Source organism: Orcinus orca, chromosome X, assembly GCF_937001465.1.
Source record: "Orcinus orca chromosome X, mOrcOrc1.1, whole genome shotgun sequence".
In the NCBI taxonomy this organism is placed as follows: domain Eukaryota; kingdom Metazoa; phylum Chordata; class Mammalia; order Artiodactyla; family Delphinidae; genus Orcinus; species Orcinus orca.
The window spans coordinates 100,694,216-100,706,066 of NC_064580.1; the positions used below are offsets into that span (position 1 = coordinate 100,694,216).

An 11,851-nucleotide genomic window follows, 5' to 3' on the forward strand; every position below is an offset into this window, starting at 1 on the left:
TTCTTTCCTCGACGCACCTCGGTACCGCGGCTTGAAAGAATTGCCAAGGCCCGGAGGCGCAGCAGATTCGGAGTTAGAGAAAGAGAGGAAGGCGTGCTGAGACAAAAGCCAGGGAAAAGGAGAGAAGATGCGATCCCGTCCCGTCCCGCCCCGTCCCTCCGGTTCTTTTCAGCACGGAGGACGCGTGGTGCTTCCCGAGGCGGCGGTGGACCAGAGCTCTCTTCTCTTTCCAAGGCCTCGTGTCCGCGGAGCACTTGGCATCCAGAGTGTGTTCCTTGAGCCAACATGGGTGGGGCCGGTGGCGGCAGTGCCCCCAGTGGCCCACCCCGCCCTCCACCCAAGTCAGTGCGACCAGGCAGGCGCTGAGAGGATGCTTAAGGGCAGGAACCTGTGTCTAAACCACATTCGCCAGTGCACCGCAAAGAAACTAAAGAGGAGTCCGCGGTGGCTCCCAGTCGCTCCGAGGTGTAAAGCACAGCGAGTTGGCGGGAGCCTACACCCACCCACACACCCACCCCGGGGGTGTCTTCCCATCCCTGGCCTTCCCCTGGGCGGTGTCAGGAGACTGACCCGCTCCGGCGTCTCTGGGGCAGCGCCCGGCGGCCCTCCCGACGGACCCGTGCGTGCCACCGTCCACGCCTGAACACCAAACCCCACTGCCACCCTCCCGCCCCCGGGCCGCCGCGGGAGAAGAGCCAGGTCCTCGGGGGAAGTCCATCGTCTTGGCATAGGAGGCCGAGCTCGTCCCGCACCGCGTCTGTGGCTGTGGGCTGCCGGCCCTTTGCTTCGGGCTGCTTGCCCCTCGGTGACTGGTGAGAAGGTGCCTCGCCGGGCACCGGCCAGACGTGACTGGATCTCTGTGCTCACACTCAGAGTGTTTCCCGAGGCGTTAGGCAAATGTGGGCTGCTAAAGACACAGCTGCCGGTCCAACGGCTGGGTGCCTGGATGGGGAGTCCTAACGGCAGGCTAAGAGGACCCCACAGAGACGAGGCCCCGCAGGATGCAGGGCCAGAGTTTGAGGCGCGCCCCTCTGAAGTGGCCGGGTTGATGAGCCATCCTGCCTTTGGCAGGTTGGGCAGAGGTTGGCATTTCGTTTTTCCCTCGGCAAAGGGCAGAGGGAGAGGGCCTGGGGGAGGGGAAGGGGCAGGGCAGGTTGGCATTCGTGGTGCAGTAGTGCCATCAAGAGGAACGGGTCCGCCGATCCCGCGAACCCTGTACCCGTCCCTTCCTGGGGAGGAGTGACGAAGGATCGAAGTCGGGAACACTGGACAGTGGCCCCGGGAAGTCAAGGGCTCCGCCTGGGAAGGGGCGGGAAGCGTGGCCCAAGGCCCGGCGGCGCCGTGGACGCTCCAGAGACGGGCAGTGGCACAAGGCGCACAGCCCGGCCGCCTGGCGTGTGGGGCTACAGGAAGTGGAGTCTCGGTGGACCCTGGTGGCCGCCACGTCTGGGCGGGACTAGAGGAAGCTGCTCCGAAGGAGGCCGGGCCGCGGTTCTGCGGGCATTTGGCCGCGTGTCCCTTCCCCTCGGCGCCAGAGGAGGTTCGGCCTAGGCGGGCCCAGGGCCCCGGAAGCCTCTCTGGGCCGCGGTGCGGCCCAGCCAGAGACCACCGCGGGCAACGGGAGTTCCGCCGCCCTTGGCGGCAGCGGCCGAGGCGGGCCCACCGACCTTCTTCTGTCCAGCTCAGAGACGACACGTGGAGCCTGGCTACCCAGTGCCGAGGGCGCCCGAGGCCCAGCGAGAGCTGGCAGTCCGAGTCCAGAAGGGGACGGCGCTCGCGGGACGCAGGAGCCACCGCAGGAGGAGGCCTTCACCTGAGCCGAAGAGTCCAGTCAGTCGGTGGCTGCGCTGCCGTCTCGCGCGGTCTCCGGGATGGTGGCCCAGGCCTGACCTGGCCTGTCCCGAGGGCTCCCGGACGGGGCTCCCGGAGAGGAGAGGGCAGGACACGAGAGGAGAGGAGAGGAGCTGAGCAGAGCCCCGCCGAGTGGACCCCCGGGCCGTGCATTTGCAGCAGGCTTCAGCTTTCTCCCCACGAGGCCCTGAGCCTCAGTTCAGCGATGAGCAGGAAAGGCCCCGGCTTGCATTCCGGCCTGGCCCTCCGGGTCTCGGCCGTGTGCTTGCACCTGCAGCCCAGCCAGGGAATCAAGGGGAAGGGGTCTGAAGAAGCTGCCTGAAGCTCACCTCTGATGGACTGAGAGGAACGCCTCCCCCCCCCGCCCCGTTGACCACCCTCTCCCCCATGACCACCACTCGTCCAGCTTGTCTGCCAAGGCCGGGAACGAGGTGCATACTCCTGGGCACGCGGCGGTGCCTTCGAGTCCCCGGCTGACCCGATAGGCCGCTTCTGGAGCAAGCTGTGCGGTGGCCCGTTCCTGCCCTTTTGCCCAGCTCTTATCTGCCGGGGCGGGGGTGCGTGGTGGGCTGGTGTGTGTGTGGGGGTCCGGTCCCGGGGCGGGGTGCGGTGTGGGGGAGGGCTTCCGACTGGGAGCAAGTCTCCAGGCTGGACCCCTCCCTCCCTCCACACGTACCCCTCCTGGAAGGGCGCTGAAACCCTCCCCGCGCCCCTCTCCTTTCGCGCCTGTGAGTCGCCCGACACGTTGTCAGGCCATCTTACGTGGGCAGAGCCTTTCCTTGGGGCCGGGTCCTGAGGTAGCTAGGCGCTCTGACTGGTGGCCCGCCGCAGGTGCCCTCAGCGTGCCCCTCTGGCCGGGGCCAACGGCGGCACCTGCAGAACGTGGAGCCGCTTGTGAAAACTCCCAGGAGTCTTCCCCAAACGAGAGGACCCCCGGGTCGTCCACGGGGAGGGAGGCCGAGGAATAGGGCGTCCCCCGGCCGCGGAGTTCCTGTTCCCGAGGTGAGCTCGGGTGCGGAAAACGGACCGGGATCCCCTCGCTGCGGACGGTGCCGTCCCTCTCTGCGTACCGATCGATCGTGGCCCACTTGGCGTCCCATCGCCAGTGGGTCCTGGGCACCCTGTGTCCTGCGGCACAGGAAGGGCCTCACGGGATGCGGCGGGGCCTGGGATCGGGACTCTCTATGGCGGGAGCAAGAAGTAGAGAAACCGAAACCCAGATCCAACTGTGAGAGGGTGGAACGTGCACAGCGCCCCTGCATTGCTCTTCCTCGTCTGCGTCTGGGAGCAAGCACTAACGAGGACACGTTCTCCGGGCTGTCTGCAGGGTGCTGCCCCCGACAGGGGACCGGGCGGCCACCTCCTCCCCTTTCCCCGTGGTCCACGGTGGCTGGGCCCGGGGCCTCCGCCGGGGCACCGGCAGCGGGTCCTGGGTCCCCGGTGGCCCTGAGACCCCAGGGACCCCACTGGCCGGCCTCGCTCCTGCAGGGAGGGCCAGGATCCAGGGGCCAGATGCCCTGGGGTGGGAGCTTCAGCTCCCTGTTCCTGAACATGGCGGCTGCCGAGGCCACGGCCCCGAGGGTGGGGAGCGCGGCGGGCCTGGCAGCCAGGGGCTCCTCGGTGGGCGAGCCCGGCCCCGAACCCCACCGCGTGTGGCTTCCACACCTACCGCGGAGGCGTGCCGGGCGGCCAGGTTCGGCCCGGGAATCCTCCCAGTGCCCCGAAGCCAGCCCTCCTCCCCGTCACGGGCCTTCCCCACGGTATGCACAGGCAGGGGCTGGAGGCCGTGCTGAAAAAGCTTCCGCTTGATGGCACTGTTGCTCCAGAAATGCCCAGCGCCTTCGCGAGCGTGGCCTCTCCCTCCGCCCTTTGCGGATCAAAAAAGGCCCAGGGAAAAAGGCCCAGGGAGGCCCAAGAGCCACCCAAGCCTTCCGAGTGGGCTGGGACCTACTGGGGGGTTGGGGGAGGCGGTGTCTCTTCCTTTTGGGGCTTCTCCTTGGCAGTAGGAGCGCACAGGTAAAGACCTCCCAAGGAATCCGTGCCTCGGTGGGTCCATCTCCACACCCCTCTGGGAGGGGTCTGGAGTCCACGTTGCCTGGCCCACAGGTCCTGGCGACCGGGACCCTGTCATGTCTGCACACCTGGGGACGGGCATCCACCTGGGTCGTGTCGGGCAGAACCCTGGCCCTCTCAGGACATTGATTCAGAGCCAGAGCTGGCACAGGGACCTGGGTTCCTCGTCTTCCTGCGTGGTTGCCTCTCTGCTGTTCTCATCCCGCTACGTGAACTGGCTTAAGGGCTCAGGAGCAGGCCCGAGAGGGTCTAGGCCACTGTGGCAGCGGGAGGCACTGACGGGGACCCAAGGGAGCTGGGGCACATTGCCCCTGCTCACCTCCAGGGGCGTCAGGCGGTCACTCTGCCACGGAGTGCCCGGGGTCGGGGGTGCAGGGAGGTGGTTTGGCGTTGCTGGGACAGGTGTACATCCCAGCGGCTCCCCTCCATCCGCACAGACAGATGACCCTGGGGAGGGCCATCAGTTCAGTAGACCCTTCTGGGGAGCTCTCCATGGGAGTGTGTCTGTACTCTCGCCTCAAACCCCCCCGGACTCGTTCGTCGGTTCATTCACTCGTTCCCTGCTCCACTCGTTCATTCGTAAGCACGCAGGTACACGAACGTGTGCGTGGGCGCGCGTGCGTATCACGTGTGCGTCGTGCGTATCACGTGTGCGTCGTGCGTAAGCTCGTGTACGTGCGCCTACAGGGCGTGTACAAAAGGTCCCTTCTCTTGTACCTTCTCCCTGTAACCGCCTCGGGGGTGCCGCTGTGGATAGAACTTTCTCCCGGTCAAAGCCAAAGCCCTCGCCGTTGCTCGATGGCCGCTCCCAAGTTGTCCCCGTCTGCGGAGGGAAGCACGCGTCATTTCTGCGTGCGTATGTGTGCTCCCGGGGTTGAATGCAGGTGGGGGCAACGGGCCGCAGAGGGCTGTGTGCATGTCGCCTGCTCCCCGGCCCCAGCAGGCTCACGTAGCGATAGGTAGTCTTCTGCCTTTTCGGCTGCTCTCACGGCGCTATAGGCGTGCCGTGGCGTCGGCGCGTCTGTGCGGAGTCGACGTCGTGTCCTGCTAGGTCCCCTCCGTTTCTTTTCGGACAGCTGCCCAGGGTAGGGTGCCCTTGTCTGTGCCCGGAGGCAGGAGCGTAGGGTGTCTCACGTGCCCCTCCTCTTTGGACGCTAGGCTTCCGCCCTGTTCCTTCCTCTCCTCTTCTGTCTCCCACGGAAGTGGCTCTGAGGCGCGGGCCACTGAGTCTGTCGTTACCAGGGTGTGGGTGAGCGTGACCAGGGTACGTTCTCCGGCGTCGGCGCCCACCCAGAGGAGAGGAGCAGGGTAGATCTCATGTGGGCCACGGCCCAGAGCACGTTCCCTTAATGCCCGGAAAGTACGTGCGGTGGACCTTTGTGCGGCCAGAGGGGAGACGAGTGGGTGCCCCTTTACCCACGCGTCCTAGGAACTGCTGGGAAGTTGTGGAGGACGCGCGCGGGCTTGCCAAGATACCTCGGGGTGTCCCGCCATAGTCGCACGTGTGCAGAGCCGAGGAGACAAGCTCCGCGCCTGTCAACACCAGGGTGTGATGGCTGTGCTTCCCGCCGGAAGGAGATTTAGGGGGATGACGGGATCAAGGTTTTCACTGGACGCGCTTCTTTGTGTACAAACTGCTTCTGTCTAACGACCCCCCTGCCCCGGCTGGCATCCGTGCCATTTCCGAAGGACGCGTGGAGTTGATTCTTCACGCTTGCGCCTCGTTCGGAAGTTTTTGGTTGGCCCGGGGGTGCCGGTACACTCGAGTAGGAACCGGAGGCACTCTCTCTCGAGGTTGCGCGGGCGGGGGTGTACGCGCACCCCCCCAGCCCCCCGTTCACCGGCACCGTGGTGGTCCCACACTGAGTGATGGGCGTTCGGTTCTCTCTCGTTGCAGAGGAGGCAGAGCGGAAGGAAAGGAGGAAGAGGGAAACCGGGGACGTCGGTCATCTCCAGGCGCTGGTGTTCTGGGTGAGTGCGTGCTCTTCTGTTCCCTCCCCTTCCCCCGTCCGAAATAGTCTATTTCATCAGCGGAAAAAGTCAGTGATTCTGCTAGTTCAGCAAGGCTCAAGAAGGAGGGACTCCCAGGTGGGATCGTGGCACGGGGACACTGGTGTACTGTGCCGGAGTTCTTGGCCACGGTAGGAAAGGCTCTCGAGTCGGATCCTGACTGGGGGGCCGGAAGAAAGAGGTGCATGGACGAGCATCTGTGTACGGTTACCCTAGGTGATCGGTACGTAGCATTTGAGGTCCGTGTCCTGCGGGGGCGGGGAGAGTGGAAAGGGATCGGGCCCGGGCCGCTTGCACCGGCACCAGGGCCCGGTCTGGGCTCCGGCCTCCGTGAAGCCAACCGCCCGTGACGTGATCACTCGGCGCCCCACCTCACCCCCGAGAAGCAGCAGTGCCAGCCCAGCCCGACGTGGGGGCCGGCGGTGGGGAGACCCTTTGAGGGGGAGCCAGGCCTCGTGGGCTTTTTGCCTCCTGTGCTCTGAGTGGAGCCCGTGATAGCCGTTCCTCCCGTCCTCTCCTGATCGCTCTTGGGCCCGGCTCTCTCCGCCGTGGCCCTCCACCAAGCCAGGAAGGACTCGGGGACGTGCCCTTGCGGGATGATGAAGAGGGGGCGCCCGCTGGGCGGCGTGGAGGTTTGGCACGGGGCAGCCCTCTGTGGGGCTCCTTGCACTCCCCAAGTCTGCCTCTTGACAAACCAAGGAACTTGACAGTGTGGGGCCTTCCAGGAGGTGTACGTCCCCTTCTTCCGTGTGGGACATGTCGCCTGAGTGGGTGCGTGACCGGCAGCCGGAGGTGTTTTCTTTCTGTCTCTGTTTCTCCCTTCTCCTTCCTGTCTTCTGTTGAAACAGTCTTGCCGGGAGGAGGACGCCTCCTACCCTGGCTCAGAGTAATTGAAGGCTTCTCCAGGCGGGCTGGTGAGCGGGTGGCGCCGTGGTTTAGCGAGGGGTCGGCGGCGCGGCTGACGTTCCGTGGTTAGCGAAGGGCGGAGGCAGGGTTCGAGCAGCAAGGGCAGCGTGGCATTTCTGGGGTGACACTGCCTTCCAGAGGACCCTGTTTGGCCATCCCAAGAGCCCTTCACGGTAATATCTGGGCGTCGAGTCAAGTCCTCCGGCGTGGGGCGTGGGTCCCGGAAGACGTGCACTGAGCACGGCGGGGCTCTTGCGGCTTTTCTTTCCTCGACGCACCTCGGTACCGCGGCTTGAAAGAATTGCCAAGGCCCGGAGGCGCAGCAGATTCGGAGTTAGAGAAAGAGAGGAAGGCGTGCTGAGACAAAAGCCAGGGAAAAGGAGAGAAGATGCGATCCCGTCCCGTCCCGCCCCGTCCCTCCGGTTCTTTTCAGCACGGAGGACGCGTGGTGCTTCCCGAGGCGGCGGTGGACCAGAGCTCTCTTCTCTTTCCAAGGCCTCGTGTCCGCGGAGCACTTGGCATCCAGAGTGTGTTCCTTGAGCCAACATGGGTGGGGCCGGTGGCGGCAGTGCCCCCTGTGGCCCACCCCGCCCTCCACCCAAGTCAGTGCGACCAGGCAGGCGCTGAGAGGATGCTTAAGGGCAGGAACCTGTGTCTAAACCACATTCGCCAGTGCACCGCAAAGAAACTAAAGAGGAGTCCGCGGTGGCTCCCAGTCGCTCCGAGGTGTAAAGCACAGCGAGTTGGCGGGAGCCTACACCCACCCACACACCCACCCCGGGGGTGTCTTCCCATCCCTGGCCTTCCCCTGGGCGGTGTCAGGAGACTGACCCGCTCCGGCGTCTCTGGGGCAGCGCCCGGCGGCCCTCCCGACGGACCCGTGCGTGCCACCGTCCACGCCTGAACACCAAACCCCACTGCCACCCTCCCGCCCCCGGGCCGCCGCGGGAGAAGAGCCAGGTCCTCGGGGGAAGTCCATCGTCTTGGCATAGGAGGCCAAGCTCGTCCCGCACCGCGTCTGTGGCTGTGGGCTGCCGGCCCTTTGCTTCGGGCTGCTTGCCCCTCGGTGACTGGTGAGAAGGTGCCTCGCCGGGCACCGGCCAGACGTGACTGGATCTCTGTGCTCACACTCAGAGTGTTTCCCGAGGCGTTAGGCAAATGTGGGCTGCTAAAGACACAGCTGCCGGTCCAACGGCTGGGTGCCTGGATGGGGAGTCCTAACGGCAGGCTAAGAGGACCCCACAGAGACGAGGCCCCGCAGGATGCAGGGCCAGAGTTTGAGGCGCGCCCCTCTGAAGTGGCCGGGTTGATGAGCCATCCTGCCTTTGGCAGGTTGGGCAGAGGTTGGCATTTCGTTTTTCCCTCGGCAAAGGGCAGAGGGAGAGGGCCTGGGGGAGGGGAAGGGGCAGGGCAGGTTGGCATTCGTGGTGCAGTAGTGCCAATCAAGAGGAACGGGTCCGCCGATCCCGCGAACCCTGTACCCGTCCCTTCCTGGGGAGGAGTGACGAAGGATCGAAGTCGGGAACACTGGACAGTGGCCCCGGGAAGTCAAGGGCTCCGCCTGGGAAGGGGCGGGAAGCGTGGCCCAAGGCCCGGCGGCGCCGTGGACGCTCCAGAGACGGGCAGTGGCACAAGGCGCACAGCCCGGCCGCCTGGCGTGTGGGGCTACAGGAAGTGGAGTCTCGGTGGACCCTGGTGGCCGCCACGTCTGGGCGGGACTAGAGGAAGCTGCTCCGAAGGAGGCCGGGCCGCGGTTCTGCGGGCATTTGGCCGCGTGTCCCTTCCCCTCGGCGCCAGAGGAGGTTCGGCCTAGGCGGGCCCAGGGCCCCGGAAGCCTCTCTGGGCCGCGGTGCGGCCCAGCCAGAGACCACCGCGGGCAACGGGAGTTCCGCCGCCCTTGGCGGCAGCGGCCGAGGCGGGCCCACCGACCTTCTTCTGTCCAGCTCAGAGACGACACGTGGAGCCTGGCTACCCAGTGCCGAGGGCGCCCGAGGCCCAGCGAGAGCTGGCAGTCCGAGTCCAGAAGGGGACGGCGCTCGCGGGACGCAGGAGCCACCGCAGGAGGAGGCCTTCACCTGAGCCGAAGAGTCCAGTCAGTCGGTGGCTGCGCTGCCGTCTCGCGCGGTCTCCGGGATGGTGGCCCAGGCCTGACCTGGCCTGTCCCGAGGGCTCCCGGACGGGGCTCCCGGAGAGGAGAGGGCAGGACACGAGAGGAGAGGAGAGGAGCTGAGCAGAGCCCCGCCGAGTGGACCCCCGGGCCGTGCATTTGCAGCAGGCTTCAGCTTTCTCCCCACGAGGCCCTGAGCCTCAGTTCAGCGATGAGCAGGAAAGGCCCCGGCTTGCATTCCGGCCTGGCCCTCCGGGTCTCGGCCGTGTGCTTGCACCTGCAGCCCAGCCAGGGAATCAAGGGGAAGGGGTCTGAAGAAGCTGCCTGAAGCTCACCTCTGATGGACTGAGAGGAACGCCTCCCCCCCCCCGCCCCCTTGACCACCCTCTCCCCCATGACCACCACTCGTCCAGCTTGTCTGCCAAGGCCGGGAACGAGGTGCATACTCCTGGGCACGCGGCGGTGCCTTCGAGTCCCCGGCTGACCCGATAGGCCGCTTCTGGAGCAAGCTGTGCGGTGGCCCGTTCCTGCCCTTTTGCCCAGCTCTTATCTGCCGGGGCGGGGGTGCGTGGTGGGCTGGTGTGTGTGTGGGGGTCCGGTCCCGGGGCGGGGTGCGGTGTGGGGGAGGGCTTCCGACTGGGAGCAAGTCTCCAGGCTGGACCCCTCCCTCCCTCCACACGTACCCCTCCTGGAAGGGCGCTGAAACCCTCCCCGCGCCCCTCTCCTTTCGCGCCTGTGAGTCGCCCGACACGTTGTCAGGCCATCTTACGTGGGCAGAGCCTTTCCTTGGGGCCGGGTCCTGAGGTAGCTAGGCGCTCTGACTGGTGGCCCGCCGCAGGTGCCCTCAGCGTGCCCCTCTGGCCGGGGCCAACGGCGGCACCTGCAGAACGTGGAGCCGCTTGTGAAAACTCCCAGGAGTCTTCCCCAAACGAGAGGGCCCCCGGGTCGTCCACGGGGAGGGAGGCCGAGGAATAGGGCGTCCCCCGGCCGCGGAGTTCCTGTTCCCGAGGTGAGCTCGGGTGCGGAAAACGGACCGGGATCCCCTCGCTGCGGACGGTGCCGTCCCTCTCTGCGTACCGATCGATCGTGGCCCACTTGGCGTCCCATCGCCAGTGGGTCCTGGGCACCCTGTGTCCTGCGGCACAGGAAGGGCCTCACGGGATGCGGCGGGGCCTGGGATCGGGACTCTCTATGGCGGGAGCAAGAAGTAGAGAAACCGAAACCCAGATCCAACTGTGAGAGGGTGGAACGTGCACAGCGCCCCTGCATTGCTCTTCCTCGTCTGCGTCTGGGAGCAAGCACTAACGAGGACACGTTCTCCGGGCTGTCTGCAGGGTGCTGCCCCCGACAGGGGACCGGGCGGCCACCTCCTCCCCTTTCCCCGTGGTCCACGGTGGCTGGGCCCGGGGCCTCCGCCGGGGCACCGGCAGCGGGTCCTGGGTCCCCGGTGGCCCTGAGACCCCAGGGACCCCACTGGCCGGCCTCGCTCCTGCAGGGAGGGCCAGGATCCAGGGGCCAGATGCCCTGGGGTGGGAGCTTCAGCTCCCTGTTCCTGAACATGGCGGCTGCCGAGGCCACGGCCCCGAGGGTGGGGAGCGCGGCGGGCCTGGCAGCCAGGGGCTCCTCGGTGGGCGAGCCCGGCCCCGAACCCCACCGCGTGTGGCTTCCACACCTACCGCGGAGGCGTGCCGGGCGGCCAGGTTCGGCCCGGGAATCCTCCCAGTGCCCCGAAGCCAGCCCTCCTCCCCGTCACGGGCCTTCCCCACGGTATGCACAGGCAGGGGCTGGAGGCCGTGCTGAAAAAGCTTCCGCTTGATGGCACTGTTGCTCCAGAAATGCCCAGCGCCTTCGCGAGCGTGGCCTCTCCCTCCGCCCTTTGCGGATCAAAAAAGGCCCAGGGAAAAAGGCCCAGGGAGGCCCAAGAGCCACCCAAGCCTTCCGAGTGGGCTGGGACCTACTGGGGGGTTGGGGGAGGCGGTGTCTCTTCCTTTTGGGGCTTCTCCTTGGCAGTAGGAGCGCACAGGTAAAGACCTCCCAAGGAATCCGTGCCTCGGTGGGTCCATCTCCACACCCCTCTGGGAGGGGTCTGGAGTCCACGTTGCCTGGCCCACAGGTCCTGGCGACCGGGACCCTGTCATGTCTGCACACCTGGGGACGGGCATCCACCTGGGTCGTGTCGGGCAGAACCCTGGCCCTCTCAGGACATTGATTCAGAGCCAGAGCTGGCACAGGGACCTGGGTTCCTCGTCTTCCTGCGTGGTTGCCTCTCTGCTGTTCTCATCCCGCTACGTGAACTGGCTTAAGGGCTCAGGAGCAGGCCCGAGAGGGTCTAGGCCACTGTGGCAGCGGGAGGCACTGACGGGGACCCAAGGGAGCTGGGGCACATTGCCCCTGCTCACCTCCAGGGGCGTCAGGCGGTCACTCTGCCACGGAGTGCCCGGGGTCGGGGGTGCAGGGAGGTGGTTTGGCGTTGCTGGGACAGGTGTACATCCCAGCGGCTCCCCTCCATCCGCACAGACAGATGACCCTGGGGAGGGCCATCAGTTCAGTAGACCCTTCTGGGGAGCTCTCCATGGGAGTGTGTCTGTACTCTCGCCTCAAACCCCCCCGGACTCGTTCGTCGGTTCATTCACTCGTTCCCTGCTCCACTCGTTCATTCGTAAGCACGCAGGTACACGAACGTGTGCGTGGGCGCGCGTGCGTATCACGTGTGCGTCGTGCGTATCACGTGTGCATCGTGCGTAAGCTCGTGTACGTGCGCCTACAGGGCGTGTACAAAAGGTCCCTTCTCTTGTACCTTCTCCCTGTAACCGCCTCGGGGGTGCCGCTGTGGATAGAACTTTCTCCCGGTCAAAGCCAAAGCCCTCGCCGTTGCTCGATGGCCGCTCCCAAGTTGTCCCCGTC

General features: G+C 66.3%; 1 long non-coding RNA gene across 4 annotated transcripts in view; it reads left to right on the forward strand.

Annotated features, from left to right (window-relative positions):
* The window catches only part of LOC125962901 (uncharacterized), an 84,221-nt gene that overhangs the window by 15,486 nt on the left and 56,884 nt on the right, over nucleotides 1-11,851 (forward strand). Inside the window, exon 1 of one of the 4 annotated variants that reach the window (XR_007474726.1) lies at nucleotides 5,821-5,895. The exons of the other annotated variants lie outside the window; for them this stretch is intronic. This is a non-coding gene — a long non-coding RNA (uncharacterized LOC125962901). Of the gene's footprint in view, nucleotides 1-5,820; nucleotides 5,896-11,851 lie in introns of those variants that run through there. 4 annotated transcript variants of the gene reach the window in all.